The 19,699-nt window shown below is 42.7% G+C and overlaps 1 protein-coding gene across 2 annotated transcripts in view; it reads right to left on the reverse strand.

Moving 5' to 3' along the window:
* LOC115480243 (nuclear factor interleukin-3-regulated protein-like) overlaps nucleotides 1-19,699 on the reverse strand; it is a 74,490-nt gene that overhangs the window by 26,783 nt on the left and 28,008 nt on the right. The window lies entirely within an intron of this gene.

A 19,699-nucleotide genomic window follows, 5' to 3' on the forward strand; every position in this document is an offset into this window, starting at 1 on the left:
TTGCTATTGTTTTGGGTGAACCAGTGTGGTGGAAGGCTCCACATATTGACTTCAGCCCATATAATGGGCTAGATAGGCTTACCTCGTTTCCTGTTTCAACTAACCTCCTTGCCCTAAGCCCAACATCTCTCATACTCTCTCCCACCCACCAGGCCAGCATCTCCCCTTTTCCTTCCTGTTACAGAGAGATGCTTTGAGCCGGGTGAGAAGCAGCACTGTTTTCACTGCAGTGATGGGGGCAGGGAGAAGGAGCGTGCAGAGGAGAGAAGGGCTGCTGGAGTGCTGTGCCACGCCACGAGAGGCAAGAACAGGTGCTGGCTGGGGGGGGGGGGGGGGGGGAGAGAGATGATGATGGCGTTAATGCGCTAAAAATTTTAACACCAGTTAAACATTTAGAGGTATGTTTACTAAGGTGCGTTAGCATTTCTAATGCACCCTTAAATTTAAGGTGCATTAAACGCTAATGCACCTATAGCGTTTAACGTGCATAAACCATTTATGTGTGTTAAAAATGCTAACGCACCTTAGTAAACATAGGCATTAATGCGTTAATCATGTTATTAACGCACTAAATGTACAGCCCAAAATTTACCCTTCGGTCCGGGGGGGGGGGGGGGGGTTACGTGGGCTCCGAGGGAAAGACCCTAGTTTTCCCCTTCCTCTTACCCATAAGAAAGACTTCACAATAGGAAAAGGAACACGGAGCGCTGCACTCAAGCTGCCACCATTTTGGCCACTCCCCCCTTATCTGGGGGATTATTTTCTAATATGGATGTTCATGCTGTATGTGACCGGCACAAGAACATTCATTTCTCCATGTATTTTAGAACAGGTTCTATGTCAGCAGATCCTGCTTTAAAATATAGACGTCCCGACCTAGATATCTCACTTTTGATTTTAACATCCACAGCAACAGTCCCTTGCAAAAGTGCTGCATGGTCCACCCTAGATAGTGACCAATGACCATATTACCCTGTATCATACTACAACTAACCACTGAATCACTGCTGACGTCACAGGTTGTTTTTCTGCTAGTTTCTGACCACAAACCAAACTATGAGGACATCAAGAATATCTGGTTCCTTTGTGAAGGGGAGATGAATTTGTCAATTGCTTTTTCCTCTTCTCATAATCTGATCTAAAAATTGTCTCAAGGTGACCTGCAAAAGGTCAGAATATGATTCAAATACAGAGAGTGAAAATTGTTTCAGAAGGGCACATTTATTTCTTAGCCACTCATATCAATGCTTTACTATCCCCAGAATCCAGAACATTCAATAATTAAAAAAGCACACCAAACATTACCACATTTAAAAGGATTACCTTCACTTACCTCCGTTCCCCTTCCAGCAGTGAGATGAATGACAGTGAAGGCAAAGGAAGCCCACATCACAAAAGAAGAGCCATTGAGAGGCGTGAGACTACATATGTAGTACTACTAGGTCCATCTTAATCACATTTGTGTCTTTCACACCTCTGCCTACTCTGTTGCATGAGTGGCTATAATTTCCATTCACCATTTCCATGATGTGAGCATCTTCTACATGATATCAACGCTCTTTGGTTTCATATTTCTGTAAACAATGCTCTCCTTATTGTATTTTTTGGTTACGTGGCTGAAAGGTGTGCAACGATATGCCTAATGCCTGGAACTAGGATAAAAGAACCCAATCCACTGATAATGTTGTAGGTGTCTCTCTCTTCTACCATATTATAAATTTAATGGCTGCCACTGCCCAAAATTATTCTCAGCATCATACATAGCTCACATATCTTTCACTACTTTGCAAAACATATCACTTTCATAATATGGATCTTCAGATATAACAACACAGGCACTGCAGAATCAATTTATCTTAAGCAGCCGAGTGTGAATCGTCATTGATCCAAAATAGTTTTTCAAGAATTTTTTGTTGAAATAACATTGCAGGAAAAAATAAAGCTACTTAGCATCAAATTTCAAAAACAGTCAGAACCTCTGCTGACAAGGCCAGGTTTCAATTCAATTCTTCTCACTCCATACTAAGCATCAGGGCCAATGACGATTCACACTCGGCTGCTTATGATAAGTTGATTCTGCAGCACCTGTGTTGTTATATCTGAAGATCCATATTAACTTTTGCAAAGTAGTTAAAGATATGTGAGTTGTGTATGATGCTGGGAATAATTTTGGGCATGTTTTAAGGTCTCTGCACATCAAAAACGTTTTGTCCTAACTATTTGATAAATTTAATAGCAACAGATTATTGTGAAGAAGAGGTGCCCGTGGTTTATTTTCCCTTTCAAAACTAGATATCTGACGCCGAAAGCAGATAAGGAGAGGACATGACTGTTGCTTCCCCCCCCCCCCCCCCCATATCACTGCATAACTTGTGGATTTGCTGTTCTTGAGTAGATTTCTCACCTCTGAATCATGAAGATAATCTAATGAATCCGACTGAACATTCTCAGATATAGGAGCCTATTTATATAGTAGATAAAGACCTGCGCAATCCGTGCAGTCTGCCCATCAAGATAAACTCATAGCATATGGAATGATGCTTGTGATCTTGGGCAAGTCACTTAACCCTCCATCACCTCAGGTACAAACTTAGATTGTGAGCCCTCCTGGGACAGAGAAAATATCCAGGGTACCTGAATGTAACTCACCTTGAGCTACTACTGAAAAAGGTGTGAGCAAAATCTAAATAAATAAATAAATAGATATAACACATGCATACTTGATCTTGATCTGTCCTTGCCATTTTCAAGGCACAGACCACAGAAGTCTGCCTGGCATTGGTCTTATTCCCCAACTACTGGAGAAGCTATTTACTAAAGGTTTTCTTCGATTTTGTTTCCATAGACACAGGCCAATATATAACATACATCAGATCAACATTTAAAAAAAAAAAACTTCAACCTATATGCTATGGGGGCAATTCTATACAGGGCGCCAAAAATGAGATGCCTACTTTCCTTTATATAATACTAGTATAACTGGATATATTGCACATGAGCATTTACGCCACCCATAGTAGAGGTGTAGCCATGGGTGGGCCTGGACCCATCCACTTTTGTCCCAGGCCCACCCAGCAACAGCTGGCCTGGCTAGCAGAACAGAAAACCAACCGTGGTAAGTGCCGGTTTTCAGCCTGCTGGCTGATTGACTGACCGACGGTCGTGAGTGGCACTCTCTCCTTCCTCCACCCCTGCAGTGCGGGACCCCCTAGCCATGGATCTGCAGCATCCCACCCCCTAGAACACAGACTTCCTGTGCTGTGAGGGTGGGGCCCTACAGAGCTGTCAGGGCGTGAGCAGCTGGGAGGTTCTGTGCTGCTTTCTGAGGATGACATCACCACTGAGTCTTCAAATGAGCTGATGGCAGCTAGGGGTTAGTGGGACTGCAGGGAAAGAAGCTGCCGCAGGAGACAAGAAGATTTGATCGGAGCTAAAGGGGGTGCATGGGTGGAAACAGTGGCATAGCAAGGGCAGGGCGGTGGGGGCGGTCCGCCCAGGGTGCACACAGCTGGGGGGGGGGGGGGGGGTGTCGGCTCCGCTGGTTCCCTGTTCCCTCTGCCCCGGAACAGGTTACTTCCTGTTCCTGGGCAGAGGAAGCAGGGAACCAGCGGAACCGACACCCCCCCAGCGGTGTGCACACGGCAGGCAAGAATGCACTCGGGGGGGGGCTTGGGTGTTGCGCTGAGAGGGGGTGTCAGGCTGCACCTGGGGGGGGGGGGTGCGCAGCGGCGAACCGCTCCGGGTGGCAGCTGCCCTCGCTACGCTACTGGGTGGAAAATAAGAACCCAGAGGAAAGATGCTAGGGCATTCAGTGGAGGGGAATAAAGGCACAGAGGAGAACAGAGAAACAAAGAGAAGATACTGCACTGGAGGAGGGAGAAAAAGGATGTAGAGAAGGAATGCTGGACATAAAGGATGAAATGGAGAGGATTCTGGACACAGAGGAACAGGACATAGAGAGGGCATGCTGGACATGAGGGAAGGAATGGGGAGAATTCTGGATACAGAGAAAGTGTACCAGAGACAGGATGATGGCAGAAACAGGGAGGGATAGGACACAGGGCATGAGGGAAGGAATGGGGGTAGAGTATGGATGGACTGGATACAGAAGTGATGGACATGAAATTCTAGACACAGGGAGGGACAGGACATAGAGAGGAAACATTGAAAAATGTAAGCAGATAAAGACCATATGGCCTATCCAGTCTGCCCATCCATGCCATCTACTCTCCTTATCACTCCCTTAGAGATCCTATGTACTTATCCCAAGCTCTCTTGATTTCAGATACAGTTTTCATCTCTACCGCTTCCACCAGGAAGCCATTCCACAAATTCACCATCCTTTCCGTGAAGAAATATTTCTTCAGGTTACTTCTGAGTCTATCCCCATTCACTTTCATCCCATGCCCCCTTGTTCCAGAGCTTCCTTTCAGTTGAAAGAGACTCACCCCCTGTGCATTTATGCTGCATAGGTATTTAAATGTCTCTATAATATGTCCCCTCTCCCACCTTTCTTCCAAAGTATACATATTGAGATTTTTAAGTCTGTCCCCATATGCTTTATGACAAAGACCACTGACCATTTTAGTAGCTGACCTCTGGACCGACTCTATCCTGTTTATATCTTTTTGAAGTTGCAGTCTCCAGAATTGTACAAAATATTCTAAATGAGGTCTCACCAGAGTCTTAAAGATAGACATCATCACCTCCTTTTTCCTACTGGTCATTCCTCTCCCTATGCACCAAAACATCCTTCTAGCTTTCACCATCACCTTTTTTACCGCGTTGGCCACCTTCAAATCATCACATATGATCACATTCAAGTCCCGCTCCTTTTTCATGCACAGATGTTCTTCACCCCCTAAACTGTACCATGCCCTTGGGTTTGTGCAGCCCACATGCATGACCCTGAATTTCTTAGCATTAAACCTTAGCTGCTAAATTCCAGACATAACATAGTAAAATAGTAGATGATGGCAGAAAAAGACCTGCATGGTCCATCCAGTCTGCCCAACAAGATAAACTCATATGTGCTACTTTTTGTGTATACTTTACCTTGATTTGTATCTGTCATTTTCAGGGCACAGACCGTATAAGTCTGCCCAGCACTATCCCTGCCTCCCAACCACTGGCTCTGGGACAGACCGTATAAGTCTGCCCAGCAATATCCTCGCCTCCCAACCACCAGCCCCGCCTCCCACCACCGGCTCTGCCACCTAATCTCAGCTAAGCTTCTGAGGATCCATTCCCTCAGAACAGGATTCCTTTATGTTTATCCCACGCATGTTTGAATTCCGTTTCCATTTTCCTCTCCACCACCTCCATTCCTCTAGCTTCCCAATAGAAATCAAACAAAATAAAACATGGAAAAGAAAATAAGATGATACCTTTTTTATTGGACATAACTTAATACATTTCTTGATTAGCTTTCGAAGGTTGCCCTTCTTCCTCAGATCGGAAATAAGCAAATGTGGTAGCAGATAGTATATATGAGAGAAACATCAAAGCATTACTTTGACAGTCTGACAGAGTGGGAGGGTGGGGGTATGCATGGGGACATCAAAGCATTTCATTTCCCCATGCATACCCCCACCCTCCCACTCTGTCAGACTGTCAAAGTAATGCTTTGATGCTTCTCTCATATATACTATCTGCTACCACATTTGCTTATTTCCGATCTGAGGAAGAAGGGCAACCTTTGAAAGCTAATCAAGAAATGTATTAAGTTATGTCCAATAAAAAAGGTATCATCTTATTTTCTTTTCCATGTTTTATTTTGTTTGATTTCTATTGATAACCTTTAAGAGTGGACTAACACGGCTACCACACCTCTCTACTCTAGCTTCCCTAAATCCTTCCTCATATTATCCACACCATCAGGGGTGTCTACCCTAGTGCAGATTTTTGTATCATCCGCAAAGAGGCAAACCTTACCAAACAGCCCTTCCACAATATCATTTACAAAAATGTTAAAAAGCACTGGCCCAAGAACCAAACCTTGCAGCACACCACTGGTAACATCCTTTTTCTCAGAATGAGCTCCATTTACCACTACCCTCTGTCACCTTCCACCCAACCAGTTCCTAACCCAGTCACTTTAGGGCCCATACTGAGGGCACTCAGCTTATTAGTCATCTATGTGGAACCATGTCAAATGCTTTGCTAAAATCTAAATACACCACATCTAGCACTCTCCAACTCTCTGGTCACCCAGTCAAAGAAATTAATCAGATTTGTCTGACAAGAGCTGCCTCTAGTGAAACCATGTTGTCTCAAGTCCTGTAATCAATTGGATTCCAAAAACTTTAATATTCTCTGTTTTAAAAGCTTTTCCATTTATTTATTTACCTTACTTCCACTTTTGTGGAGAGGGACCACATCTGCTCTTCTCCAGTCCTCCAGGACCACTCGACTCTAGAGAATCATTAAAAAGGTCTAACCAGTAGAGCCGCTAGAATTTCCCTAAGTTACTACTTACTACTACTACTACTTATCATTTTTAAAGTGCTACTAGATGTACGCAGCGCTGTACACTTGAACATGAAGGGACAGTCCATGTAGCTTACAATCTAATTAGGACAAACAGGACAAACAAGAGATAAGGGAATATTAAAGTGAGGATGATAAAATAAGGGTTCTGAACAAGTGAATAAGGGTTAAAAGCAGCATCAAAAAGGTGGGCTTTTAGCTTAGATTTGAAGGCGACCAGAGATGGAGCTTGACGTACCGGCTCAGGAAGTCTATTCCAGGCATATGGTGCAGCAAGATAAAAGGAACGGAGTCTGGAGTTAGCAGTGGAGGAGAAGGGTGCAGATAAGAGATATTTACCCAGTGAACGGAGTTCCCGGAGAGGAATGTAGGGAGAGACGAGAGCGGAGAGGTACTGAGGAGCTGCAGAGTGAATGCACTTATAGGTCAATAAGAGGAGTTTGAACTGTATGCGGAAATGGATAGGAAGCCAGTGAAGTGACTTGAGGAGAGGGCTAATATGAGCATAACGACACTGGCGGAATATTAGTCGTGCAGCAGAATTTTGAACAGATTGAAGAGGAGAGAGATGGCTAAGTGGGATACCTGTGAGAAGCAAGTTGCAATAGTCTAAGCGAGAGGTGATAAGAGCAGGGCTTTTTTTGAGGGGGTATTTGGGGGTACTGAGTACCAGCACCTTTTCCATTGTCTGCTAAAATTGACCCATGGACCCCAAGTTTTAATGAAAGAGCTCAGGCTCTACACACCAATTCTGCCTTGTCATAGATTCTGTGACCATTTGCAGGGGGCTTGACTATTGTGGGGTGGGTCCCTCAGTGATCACCCCACCCCTGAAGGGTGGCCCGGCATTTGAGTACCGGCACCTTTTTCGCTAGAAAAGATGCACTGGATAAGAATGTGGATGAGGGTTGTGGTAGTGTGCTCAGAAAGGAAAGGGTGAATTTTGGTGATATTATACAGAAAGAAACGACAGGTTTTAGCAGTCTGCTGAATATGTACAGAGAAGGAGAGGGAGGAGTGGAAGATGACCCCAAGGTTACGAGCTGATGAGACAGGAAGGATGAGAGTGTTATCCACAGAAATAGAGAATGGGGGAGGAGGAGAGGTTGGTTTAGGGCCCCAACATTTTGTCTACTTTTAGTTTAGTCAGCTCCCACGAACACAGTCTTCTCAAAATTGTTCAGGGACTACCACCCCTCCATTCCTATTTGTGTTTGTATTCTGCCTTCCTGCTCCCAGTCCTTTAGCTGTGAACACAGAACAGAAATGTTTGTTAAGCAATTCTGCCTTATCTTTATCAGCTTCTACATATTCTTCCCCTTCACCTCTGAGTCTTATAATGCCACTTTTGCACTTCCTCCTATCATTAACATACCAAAAAAATGTCTTGTCCCCCCCCATTTTACCATACTGGCTATTAGTTCTTCCATTTGCATCTTTGCTTTCCGGACTGCTCTACCAGTTTCTCTTAGCTTTTTCCCCTGTCTTCCTCTTTCTGCAATCACTTGTAGCTTTTAAGGGTTAACCTCTTTTTCCTTACCTTTTCGGCTACTATGTTGAGAACCAATGAGGCCTCCTTTTTCTCTTACTATTTATTATTTACTTTCCTTACAATAGCTCATTTCATTGCCCACTGTTTTCCAACTTCTTCCAGATGTTCCCATCCAGACAACAATTTCTTGAGGTAATTCCCCATTTGAATAAAGTTAGGTTTTTTTTGAAGTCTAGAACCTTCACTTTTGAATGAACCCTCTCCATGTTGGTCATGAGGGAAGGAATGGGAGAGATTCTGGACACAGGGAAGGATAAAAGTATAGGCGGTCGGTGACTCAGATTTTTGGGGAGGCTAAAGTGGGATGGGGTTATGGTGGGGCTAATGCAGGGTAGGATGGGGCATGGCAGGACAAATATAAATCTTTTGGGTTGCGACACCTGTGCCTGTGGGGACACTTTTGGACACAGCAGAGAAGGGCCCCTTCACTGTGTTGCCCTGGAGCAGCTGCACTAGCTGCCTCCTCTCACCTCCCATTACCTCTGTTACTGATAGTAATATGTACACTGAACACACTCCAGTGAATTATATGCCACAAAAATCAAAATAAAGCACCAAAATAGAACACATTAAAGAGAATAATATTTGCAGCATTCAGGAAATATACGCTGGTACTCTAACACTTTCAGTGAGCTCTAGCTCCCCAATCCAGTATCTTCCTTTTGGCCATGTGAACAGTGATATTAAACAGTGCTGGACACAAATCCAAAGGTTACTGACAGTGATAAAATCATTTGCCCATCAATGTCTTAGTAGATTGCCAAATGGCCACCAGGATTCAGATCTGATGCCCTTTAGTTTATTGTTGAATTACCAAACATATTTGAATCACGCGTTATCTGTAATTGGTGGGGAAATGTGGGGGTACAAATGTGTTAAATAAATAAATAATAGCTGCACCTAATGGTTAGAGCCGCAGGCTGAGAATCAAAGAAGCCAAGGTTCAAATCCAACTGTAGCTTCTCAAGGTCTTAGACAAATCACTTAACCCTGCATTGCCTCAGGAACAAACTTTGACTAAGCCCATCCAAAATCTAATATTAGGCATATTGTGAAGTAATATTAGGCATATTGTGAAATAATACAAAACCTTTAAAAAGTCACCCAGGACCTATAAAACAAATCTACTGTACCATAATCACAAACAGCAAGAGGTTACCTATTAAAAGGCAGCACCAATCACATTGCAATAGAACATCAATACACCTATTAGGAAAACTGAACAGGCAAGATTAGTATGGATCCATTCTATTCACTGAAGCAAGTTGGTGAGGTAAGACCCACCTTGGCTGAATCCATGCTGACTCTATCCCATTAAGCCACGTCTACATGTTCTGTAATTTTATTCTTTATCATAGTTTCCACTATTTTGCCCAGCACTGAAGTCAGGCTTACCGGTCTGTAATTTCCCGGATCACCCCTGGAATCTTTTTTTTTAAAATCGGCATCACATTGGCCACCCTCCAGTCTTCAGGTATTACAGAAGATTTTAATGACAAGTCACTGATCACAAGCAGCAGATCAGCAATTTCATGTTTGAGTTTTTTCAATACTCTGAGGTGTATACCATCTGGTCCAGGTGACTTATCACTCTTTAACATATCAATTTGACTCAGTAAATCTTCCACATTCACCGAGATTTCTTCCAGTTTATCCACATTGTCACCCCTAATAACCATTTCCAGTATAGGTAGATCTCTTACATCTTCTTTTGTAAAGACTGAAGCAAAGAATTCATTCAATATCTCCACTATGGCCTTGTCCTCCCTGAGTGCTCCTTCCTGATCTAATGGTCCCACAGATTCCCTTGAGAACCAATAAAGGCACAACACACAGAAAGAACCTCTACAAAAGCAGCACAGACAAGAGAAAGTAGAGGCTTGCCAAAGGACAATCCACCATAGGAAGTGTTGCTTAAGCACACTTTATTCAGAGCACCAGTTTAGGGACCTGACGTGGTCCATGTTTCGATGGAACAAACAGCCTGCCTCAGGGATCACAATCAAACTCTGAATGACAAAAAATACACACACACATACAGTGCACTCCATTTAAGTGCACGTTGGATAAGCGCATGCTCTGTTTAACTGCATGCCGTACTTCGGTCCCGTTTTTGGCGCCATCAATTTCTATGGGGACAAACTTCGGTTTAGCGCACCACTGATAAGTGCAAGATTCGCTTATATACATGGTTTAAGACCGCTCCTCTGCAGGAAAGACTCTGCATAAGCGCACGCACAAAATATGGAAGATGATTGGCATGTGGCAAAGGGGCGGTAAATTTGAAATCTTGTTGGTTAACTGCCACAGGCAGAATAAGCAAAAAGAATGTTGTTAGAGTGTACACTTGAGTCGTCATCGCGCAACTGTAAGACTTTAGCACTGGCTGAACGAATAGAAGTTCTTAAAAATTTAGAAAACAAAGTCAAGCATCTATTGCTAAAGAATATGGTGTCAATGCCAGTCAAATTTCACGTATCTTGAAGCAGAAAGATCAGCTTCTGTAAGACTGGCAAAGCAATACAAATCCACACAGGAAATGAAAACGGGTGGGAAAAGCTGAGGAGGTAAAAGATGCTCTTCTTCAGTGGTTTTCTCAAGTCAAGAGCAGACAGTTTCCTGTCAGTGGTCCACTGCTTATGGAGAAAGTTAATCAGCTAGCTGAAAGTCTTGGACTAACTGAATTCAAAACCACTGTTGGATGGTTGGAAAGATGGAAGGAGAGGAACAACATAAAATTCAAGAAACAGCATGGTGAAAAACAAGACGCTGATGACTTTGGTGCTGAAAATTGGGTTGTTTCAGTTCTTCCTACTATCTTGAACGAGTTTGCATCTCATGACATTTTCAATGCTGATGAAAACGGTCTCTCCTAGCGAGCGATTCCTGATGGAACACTTACATTAAAACAAGGGGAAACTACAGGAAGTAAAATGTTGAAGGACTGACTGACGATCCACCTTTGCTGCAATATGGATGGGAGTGAGAAGTTGGAACCACTCGTCAATGGAAAGAGCAAACAGCCCCGTTGCATCAAGAATGTTAAGCAACTTCCTGTGTCATATGAGGCTAACGGAAATTCATGGATGACGGGGGAAATTTGGAAGCAGTGGCTAAAGAAGTTAGACACTAGAATGCGAGCACAAAAGCGTCAGATTTTGTTGCTTTGTGATAATTGTGCTGCACACAGTGATGATGTCAGGCTGTCTAATGTCAAGGTGGTCTTCCTGCCACCAAACAGTACGTCTCTGATCCAACCTATGGATCAGGGTATAATAGCCAATTTGAAACAACATTATCGGGCTCTTGTGCTACGTCGTCTGATGAGCGTTATGGATGACCAGACTGGCAAGGATAAACATGCTGTTGAACGGGCTCATAATCTATCACTGTTGGATTCCCTACATATGCAGAAAGAAGCCTGGAATCATGTTACACAGGCAACCATTGTGAACTGCTACAAGTGGGCAAGCTTTGTTAAGGATGTGGAGAGGGACGAAACAGATGCAGCTGTTGCAAACACATCAGATGAACAGGCTATCGAGATCCCAGCCAGTGTTACTGAAGAGGAGTTTCATCACTACGTAGTTGTTGATTACGATCTACAAACAGCTGACGACAGCACTGATGTCAAGATATGCGCCTACATGCAGGCAACGGCTGATGATGAAACAGATGATGAAATGAGCAGTGAGGCACATGCTGACGAAATTCAACAACCTCCTGTCACTTTTGCAAGAGAGCTGGAGAGTCTCAACACCTTGCGGGCCTATCTGGAGGCCACTGGATGTCAGTGCTATGACAGTTTTTACCGTCTGGCAGACGTAGTCTATGAAACTCACAGACACAAGAGTGTACAGAGGACTATGACTGATTACTTCAAGTAAGCCTAACGTCAGTTAACGGAGACTGTATACTGTACGTATAATAAACAGTACTGTACATATGTTTATCAGATGTCAAGCTTCTTTGGGTCACAATGGTTAAGTGCACGCTCCGGTTAACTGCATGTATTTCTTTGGTCCCAGACCCTTGAACTTAAGCGGATTGCACTGTATGTACAGTATGTAAGTATATATATATATATATATATATATATATATATATTTTTTTTTTTTTTTTTTTTTTTTCCTTTTCAAAAATTATTTTCTGAAGATAAGGTTTGTCAAACACATTTACCAAGACTCCTGAAGAATGCAGTCCTAGTGCCGAAACAAGGTACTGTGCTGAGTCATCCTTTATTAAACTTTGTTATTCATAACTAGCATCTTTGGTCTGGTTTGAAGAGCCTGATTCTGTTGCTACTCCTTGTCTCTTCTTGTTAACAAATAAGCCACAAAAAGTGCACTAAAAGATCAGATGACCACTGCAGGAATAAAGAAATGACAACCCCCCTTACTCCCCCAGTGGTCACTGATCCTCTTCCCCCCCCCCCCCCCCCCAAAGATGTAAATGAAATAGTACATATCAGCTTCTATGACAGCTTCAGATGTTATGGCCAGTCCTATTAGAGCAGCAAGCAGGTCCCTGGAATAGTTTAGTGGTCGGTGCAATGCACTGTAGAGAAGGAGACCCAGGCCCGTAATCTACTCTAACTTGTAGTGGAAAGTATTAGCCCCCCCAAAAAACCTACTGTACCCACATATTGGTGACACCTGCAACCATAAGAGCTATTGTAGTGGTGTATAGTTGGGAACAGTAGGTTTTTCGTAGGTTTTGAAGGGCTCACCATACAATATAAGGGGGGTAACAGTGAGATGTGTACCTGAGACTTTTATGTGGTCTACTACACATAAAAGTGCACCCCCTAGGGTGCCCCACTGTTCTGCTGGGATGTTTCTGTGGCCGGTCTACTAGGAAAGCTGTCTCCTCCTACATCCCAATGGCTTGATTTTGTGCGTTTTTCACTTGGACATTTTTTTTGATGGTCCAAAAACATAGACACAGTAAGCACAACAATGTCTAGGAAATGGTTATATTCAAAGAAAAAAGATAGATGTTTTTCTGGTTTGAAAATGGTTGTTTTTACTACTTCATTTTTGGACGAGCTCAGCATAAGGTCCAAAGTCAGATTTAGACGTCATATCAAAAATGCCCCTCCATTACCTTGGTAACTCAGTTTCTCATATATATTAAAATTAATTCAAATTCTCACAGCCTTTCTTATTTTTAGAGCCCTTTTTTTTTTACTGTTTTGTTATTCTTATCAATCATGAAAAAGCAGCGTCTGTTGGGATCTATCTGCTGCAAAGGCATTAGTTTCTTCATAAGTGCTGTATTGAAATTTATGTATTTTATTTATTTATTTGTTACATTTGTATCCCACATTTTCCCACCTATTTGTAGGCTCAATGTAGCTCAAAGTACCTGAGAGGCCTTTGCAGGCTCCAGTGTGAACAAATACAGGGTGATGTTGTGGTAAGATCAAGTTCATGTGGCACAGCCACATTTGAGAATCGGAGAACGGAAGAGTTGTGTTATGTCCATTACGTGCTTTAGTTTGGTTGTGTTGCAGAGATTAGGTATTTAAATTGGATAGGTAGGGTATGCCTTTTTAAACAGGTTGGTTTTTAGTGATTTCTGGAATTTTAGGTGATCTCAGAAAGCTAACAAATAAGGCATTTACTGTTCTGTGAACATTGTGTTGGAATATGACCTCAAAGACCCTTTTACAAAGGCGCAGGAGGGCTAACGCGTGGGTAGTGCATGCCCAATTGGCACTACCACCAGGGTAGTGCATGCGCCTGGCGGTAATTCTGATTTTGGTGCTCACTGAATCCCATGGTAGAAAAAATTTTCTATTTTCTATTTTCTACTGCGGGGGTGTTCCCGGTGGTAACCAGCAGCGTGCCCACATTGGCACACATCAGGGCCACCGAGAGGGGGAGGGCAGGGGGGACAAAATTCCCCGGGCCTCCAAGGGGGGCCCGGCAATGGGGTCTCTCTCCTTCTCCTGCTCCCAGGCCGCTGGTGCTGCAGTCCCCGGTCTCACCGGCCTGCACTCAGCTCCGTCAACAGCCCCCCCCTCCATCCACCACCAGGCCCCCTGCATTCAAATCGGCAGCGCCTCATCTCCGTGTGAAAACGGCAGATCTCCTCCCTTCGGGTCCTCCCTGTGTCCCGCCCTCGCGGAAACAGGAAGTTACATCAAACGAGGGCGGGACACAGTGAGGGAAGGCCCGAAGGGAGGCGATTTGCCGCTTTCACATGGAGGTGAGGCGCTACTGATTTGAATGCAGTTCAGTGCGTGGTGATAAGGGCGTAGGTCGTAAATAGGCGCTCGCTAGTCTTAATATTAGCACAGGCCTATTTCCCGGACCATTAAAAAATAACCTTTTTCCCAGCCGCGGTAAAACATGGCCCAGTTCCCGCACTACCGCAGACCACTTTTTACTGCGGCTTCGTAAAAGGACCCCTCATTAAGCTAACAACCCCTGATGCAGGCTTTGTGCCAAAACACAGCCGTGTTAGGTCAGTTAATAAAGATCCTGCTATTTGGATCTGCGGTCTCGCCTCCATTTTTTGCCGTTTCCACTTTGTGCTGACCTTGATAGGATCTGTGGAGGATTTTTCTTCTTTGGTTTGCTACAACTTTGTCACAGATCCAGTTGCCTCTACATGGCTTTATTTTCTAGCACTCCATCATTACGAGACAAGCCTTATTTAGAAATAGGTACTCATCTTCTTTTAACTTCAGAACAACTTATGTTACAATAAACCATTGTAGTTTTCCTTTAAATTAGTGACATCTTATATTCGGACATCAATCTATACCTTGTGTTTGGATTAATTGATTTTAAGGTGGCACAATTTCTTTTATGTGTTAAGAACTTCAGTTTATACTGATTAATTTGCTTTAACTAGACATCTGTAATTCTCAATAAAACTTTTTGTTTTTAAACAATGATATTCAGTACCTTTATTATATATATAAATTGGATCTTTTTGTTATTTAGTCGTGCCTATAAATGTACTACTCCTGATGCATCCTTTTGGGTGAAATATGGCTATGTTGGGTTTCATATAGCAATTTTATGTACGAAAGGGTTCTATATATCTATAGAGCTCTTTTACTAATCTACGGTAGGGCTACTGCATGGCTAGCGAGCGCTAAATCGACCCTACCGCTGGGATAGCGAGGGCGCTCGGTGGTATTTTCGAAGTTGGCATGCGCTGTTTCCTGCAGTAGAAAATAATTTTCTATTTTCTACCACAGGGGGCATTCCTGGTGGTCATCGGCAGTGCAGCCACATTGCCACACGTTGCCTGATTACCGCATGAGTAGCAAGTGAGCCCTTACTGCCATGTAAATAGGTGACGGTAAGGGTTCAGGCAGTAAATAGTCACGCACTACTTTTAATATTAGATTCATACAAATTATAGAGATTTCCGATAGTATGTTGATATCTCAAGGGCATTTATGTACAGGAAGAGAGCCTTTTTCAAATGAAGGAGAGCTCTGGAATGAGGAGGCATATGACAAAGTTAAGAGGGAATAGGCTTAGGAGTAACCTAAGGAAGTATTATTTCACAGAAAGGGTGGTGGAGGCATGGAATGGCCTCCCGGTGGAGGTGGTGGAGTCGAGGACTGTTCCAGAATTTAAAAAGGCATGGGATAAGCATGTGGGATTGCTTAGGAACAGGAGGAATTAGGGGTTACAGATGATGGGCAGACTGGATGGGTCATATGGCCTTTATCTGCCGTCATGTTTCTATGTTTCTATATATACTGTTTTATTGTTTTACTGTATGTCCCTATAACTTTTTACCAAATATATTGTCACATTTTTCACAATTAGTTTTACGTTTTTATGTGATTATGGTCAAACTTTCCACACATTTTTCACCGTATTGTTTTATTATATGAGTCCTTATGATTGGTGACATCATTTCTGTCATTATTATACATGTATATTGTTTTACTGTACATTCTTATATCTAAATGCATTTTACCTTATTATTATTCTTATATATACTGTATGTATTTGCTTGTAGACTCCTGATGCAGGCCTAGTGGCTAAAACACAACATTTGTGTCGAGTCCTTTTTTAAATAAACGATTTTAAATCTACATTTTTTGTTTTTAAGTCCATTTTTTCCAGTCTCTGATGTCCGTGGTCAACTTCCCACCCTTTTCTGTTTACAATATTAGCATACGGTCATTCACTGCCCCATTTTAAAAAAGGCCTTATTACCTGCTGTGGTAAAACAATGGCCCAATGCGCATCAATTTCACGCGCCCACACTAGCACAGGCCACATTAGCACATGACCTGAAATTCAAAAAATGAGAAAATGCCCTAAAATAGTGCCACAGAAAATCAGGGCTTAGCATTCAGGAAAGTACCGCATTACAACATATTGGAGCCCTTTTACTAAACTGCGGTAAAAAAAGAGCCCTGCCCTAGCAGTGGGGGCCAATTTTGCACACGCTGAGACCCTTTTTACCACAGCAGGTAAAAAGGCTAAAAAAAGACATGGCCATGTGGTAAGATTGCTCTTACTGTGTGGCCATGCGGGGGGACCACTTACCACCCCCCACTGAGGTGGCGGTAAGGGCTCCCGCGTTAACCCAGGAGTAATTGGGTAGCACGCAGCGTTGCCTGATTACCACCAATAACCCCCTGCAGATGCTAAGGCCAGAAATGTCTCGCACTAGGGGTGGAAGTACCATTGGCACCCATGTTAGGCCAGTGGTAGCTCCAGATTGGCACACGTGGGCTTACCATCGCTTAATAAAGGGCCCCATGGACCCCAGATTTCAGCACCCTTTACTAACAGGGCCCTAAGTTTATACCCAAGGCAACAAAGGGTTAAGTGACTTGCCCAAGATCACAAGGAGCAGCAGAAAGATTTGTACCAGGCTTCCCTGGTTGTCAGTCCTGTGCTCTAATCAATAGGCTACTCCTCCACTCTTACATTAAATGTTATTTTATTTTGGTGCTGGTGCTGTTTTCTTTGAGTCCAAAAGAAAAGTATTTATAATAGTGAAGTGGTTAAGATTTAAAAGCAGTCTCAGAAAAGGTGGATTTTTAGATTGGGTTTCACTATGGCTAGAGAGGGAGCAGGACAGAGCAATCCAGGGAGTCTCTTCCGTGCGTACAGTGCAGCATGGTGGAAGGTGGGGAGTCAGAAGTTGGGAGTTGACAATGAAGGACCAAGGGATGGATGAGTGAGGGCTAATGAACTGAGTTCATGAAGGAAGACAGACAATGAAGAGATCCAAAATGAATGCATTTGTAGGTTAAAAAAAAGGTCTATGAGGAAGTGGATGGGGAATTATTGTAATGTAATGGTTCAAGTTTTTTTTTGTCCCACTTAGACTACTGTAATGGTCTTTACTCCATACTTCCAGTTAAATCTCTTTCCAAACTTCATCCAAACTAAATTCTTCAGAACACTGCAGCTAAATTGATTTTCCAAATAAAATATTTGGCTAGGGCTACTCCCTCCTTGGTATATTTAACTGGTCACCGCTTCGAGCCCATATTAATTTTAAATTGGCTTGTTTAATATACTAAACAATATTACTGGTACTTGTCCTTATTCGAACATACACATTACATCATAGGGCAAGTAAACTCTCTCCGTTTCTTTGATAACCAAAATAACGAAGGGACCAGCTGGTGGCTCTTTGGAAGGTGCTGTGAAAAGATGTAAGGTCCGGCTCCTTAAGAAGTGTAAAGCGAAACAGGAGCTTGCTGTTGGGCACAGACATTCGTTTTTATTCAAGCACAGCCACAGCTAAGTACTTTTTTAGTACTCATATCACACAGCATGTATAAATAAATTGAAAATAAGTAAATGATCACTGCTAGTGTGTGTAGTGGAAGTAGACTAATGAGGATTCTCGTCAGCATAAGCATATCATTGAGCTACGCTGAGAGGTGTCGTCAGTGGTCCGGTTATTATTAGGACCAGCTGGCGCGGAGTTTCTGAAGTCTTCTTCCTTATTTATTTTGGTTAACAAAGAAATGGAGAGAGTTTACTTGCCCTATGATGTAATGTGCTTGTTTGATATACAAAATCTTTGAAGCAACAAGTCTGAAGTACTTAGCTAGACAATGTTTATTTCCTAATAGCTCTAGAGCATCCAGATCCAGTGATTCATGTCTTCTTTCTTTCCCCTCATTTTTGGGGGTGCGTTATATGCAATTACTGGTTAACTCTGTCTGTTTTCAGGCACCACAGTTTTGGTACTCTTTGCCTATTGATCTGAGGACTTTCCAAAAATCTTTGAAGACCTATTGATTCAAGAAATATGTGCTTCTATAAAGTCTTCCATGGTTTAATACTCTATTCCTACGTAATTTTCAGTTTATATTTGTGAACCGCTTTGAACCTAATCGGAAATTGGCGGAATACAAATGCAGTATTACATTACAATACATTCCATTACATATCAACCCTACTTACAGGTTCGATACACTGAGGACCCTTTTACTAAGCAACAGTAGGGCTAATGCGTTGGTAGCACACTCCAAATCAACACTACCATAGGGGTAGCGCAGGCACCCTGCAGTAGTTTCAAAGTTGGTACATGCTGTTTACCGTGGTAGAATACAATTTTCTATTTTCTACTGTGGGGGGCATTCCCAGTGGTAATCAGCAGCATGGCCACATTGGCGTATGATGCCTGATTACTGCATGAGTAGCGCATGAGCCCTTACTGCTGGGTCAATGGGTGGCAGTAAGGGCTCAGGCAGTAAATAGCCATGTGCTATTTTTAATTTTGGCCCACGGCCTTTTACCATTAAAAAATGCCTTTTTTTCCCAGCAGTGGTAAAAAATAGCCCAGCGCATCCCAAAAACATGCGCCCACAGTACCACAGGCCACTTTTTACCACGGCTTAGCAAAAGGACCCCTGAATGAGTTTTGGAGGTCATTTTAGAAGGTTTATGTGCCATATTCATATGTAAATTGGCCTACCTATATTAGTTGTGATTTAAAAAAAAGACACTACTTATACAGTATGTATATGCCACAACATGCAGAAATTGAAGGAGCCATGTACTGGGTGTAATTTGGGTCGTCCTTCAAAATATACGTGTACTTTGTATTTTAGAATGGCAATAAGCATATACTCTTTCAAAATTACCCCATAAACATTCACACCATCTTCCAGTCATATTTAAACTTCTTGTTTAGACCTGGAGTTTGAAGGAGAATTTTTAGGGGGGAATCATGTCCACCTCTCTGATTAAATTTTGCAAATTGCTAACATCGTCTCTATCTTACTATGCCACATTACTCTGGAACTTTCTACCTTCTTCAATTAGGTTCTCAAGAAGTTATTTCCTATTTAGGAAAGCGTTAAAAGCATTTCTGTTTAGAAAGTATATTTTACTTAATGGACAGCGAAAATGTTATTTGCCTGACAGCTATACAATCTAATTCCTAGATTATGTCCTAGCTGTCTTATTTGTTATCCCATTGAACTTTGTAAGTAATCGCAGATTATAAGACTTGTAATGTAATGTTCAAGGTCACCTTGCTTTCCTAAAAGGTTGACTTTTGGAGTACGGCTCCTTAATCAGCTCCTCACGGACATAATTTACAAAATCCATCATTGATGTATATAGATGCTTATTTTAGAAGCACTATTTGCATTTTAGATGTGCATAAACAGACATTTAAGAGCCCTTTTACTAAGCTGCG

The sequence above is a fragment of the Microcaecilia unicolor genome, chromosome 11 (genome assembly GCF_901765095.1).
Source record: "Microcaecilia unicolor chromosome 11, aMicUni1.1, whole genome shotgun sequence".
Taxonomy (NCBI): domain Eukaryota; kingdom Metazoa; phylum Chordata; class Amphibia; order Gymnophiona; family Siphonopidae; genus Microcaecilia; species Microcaecilia unicolor.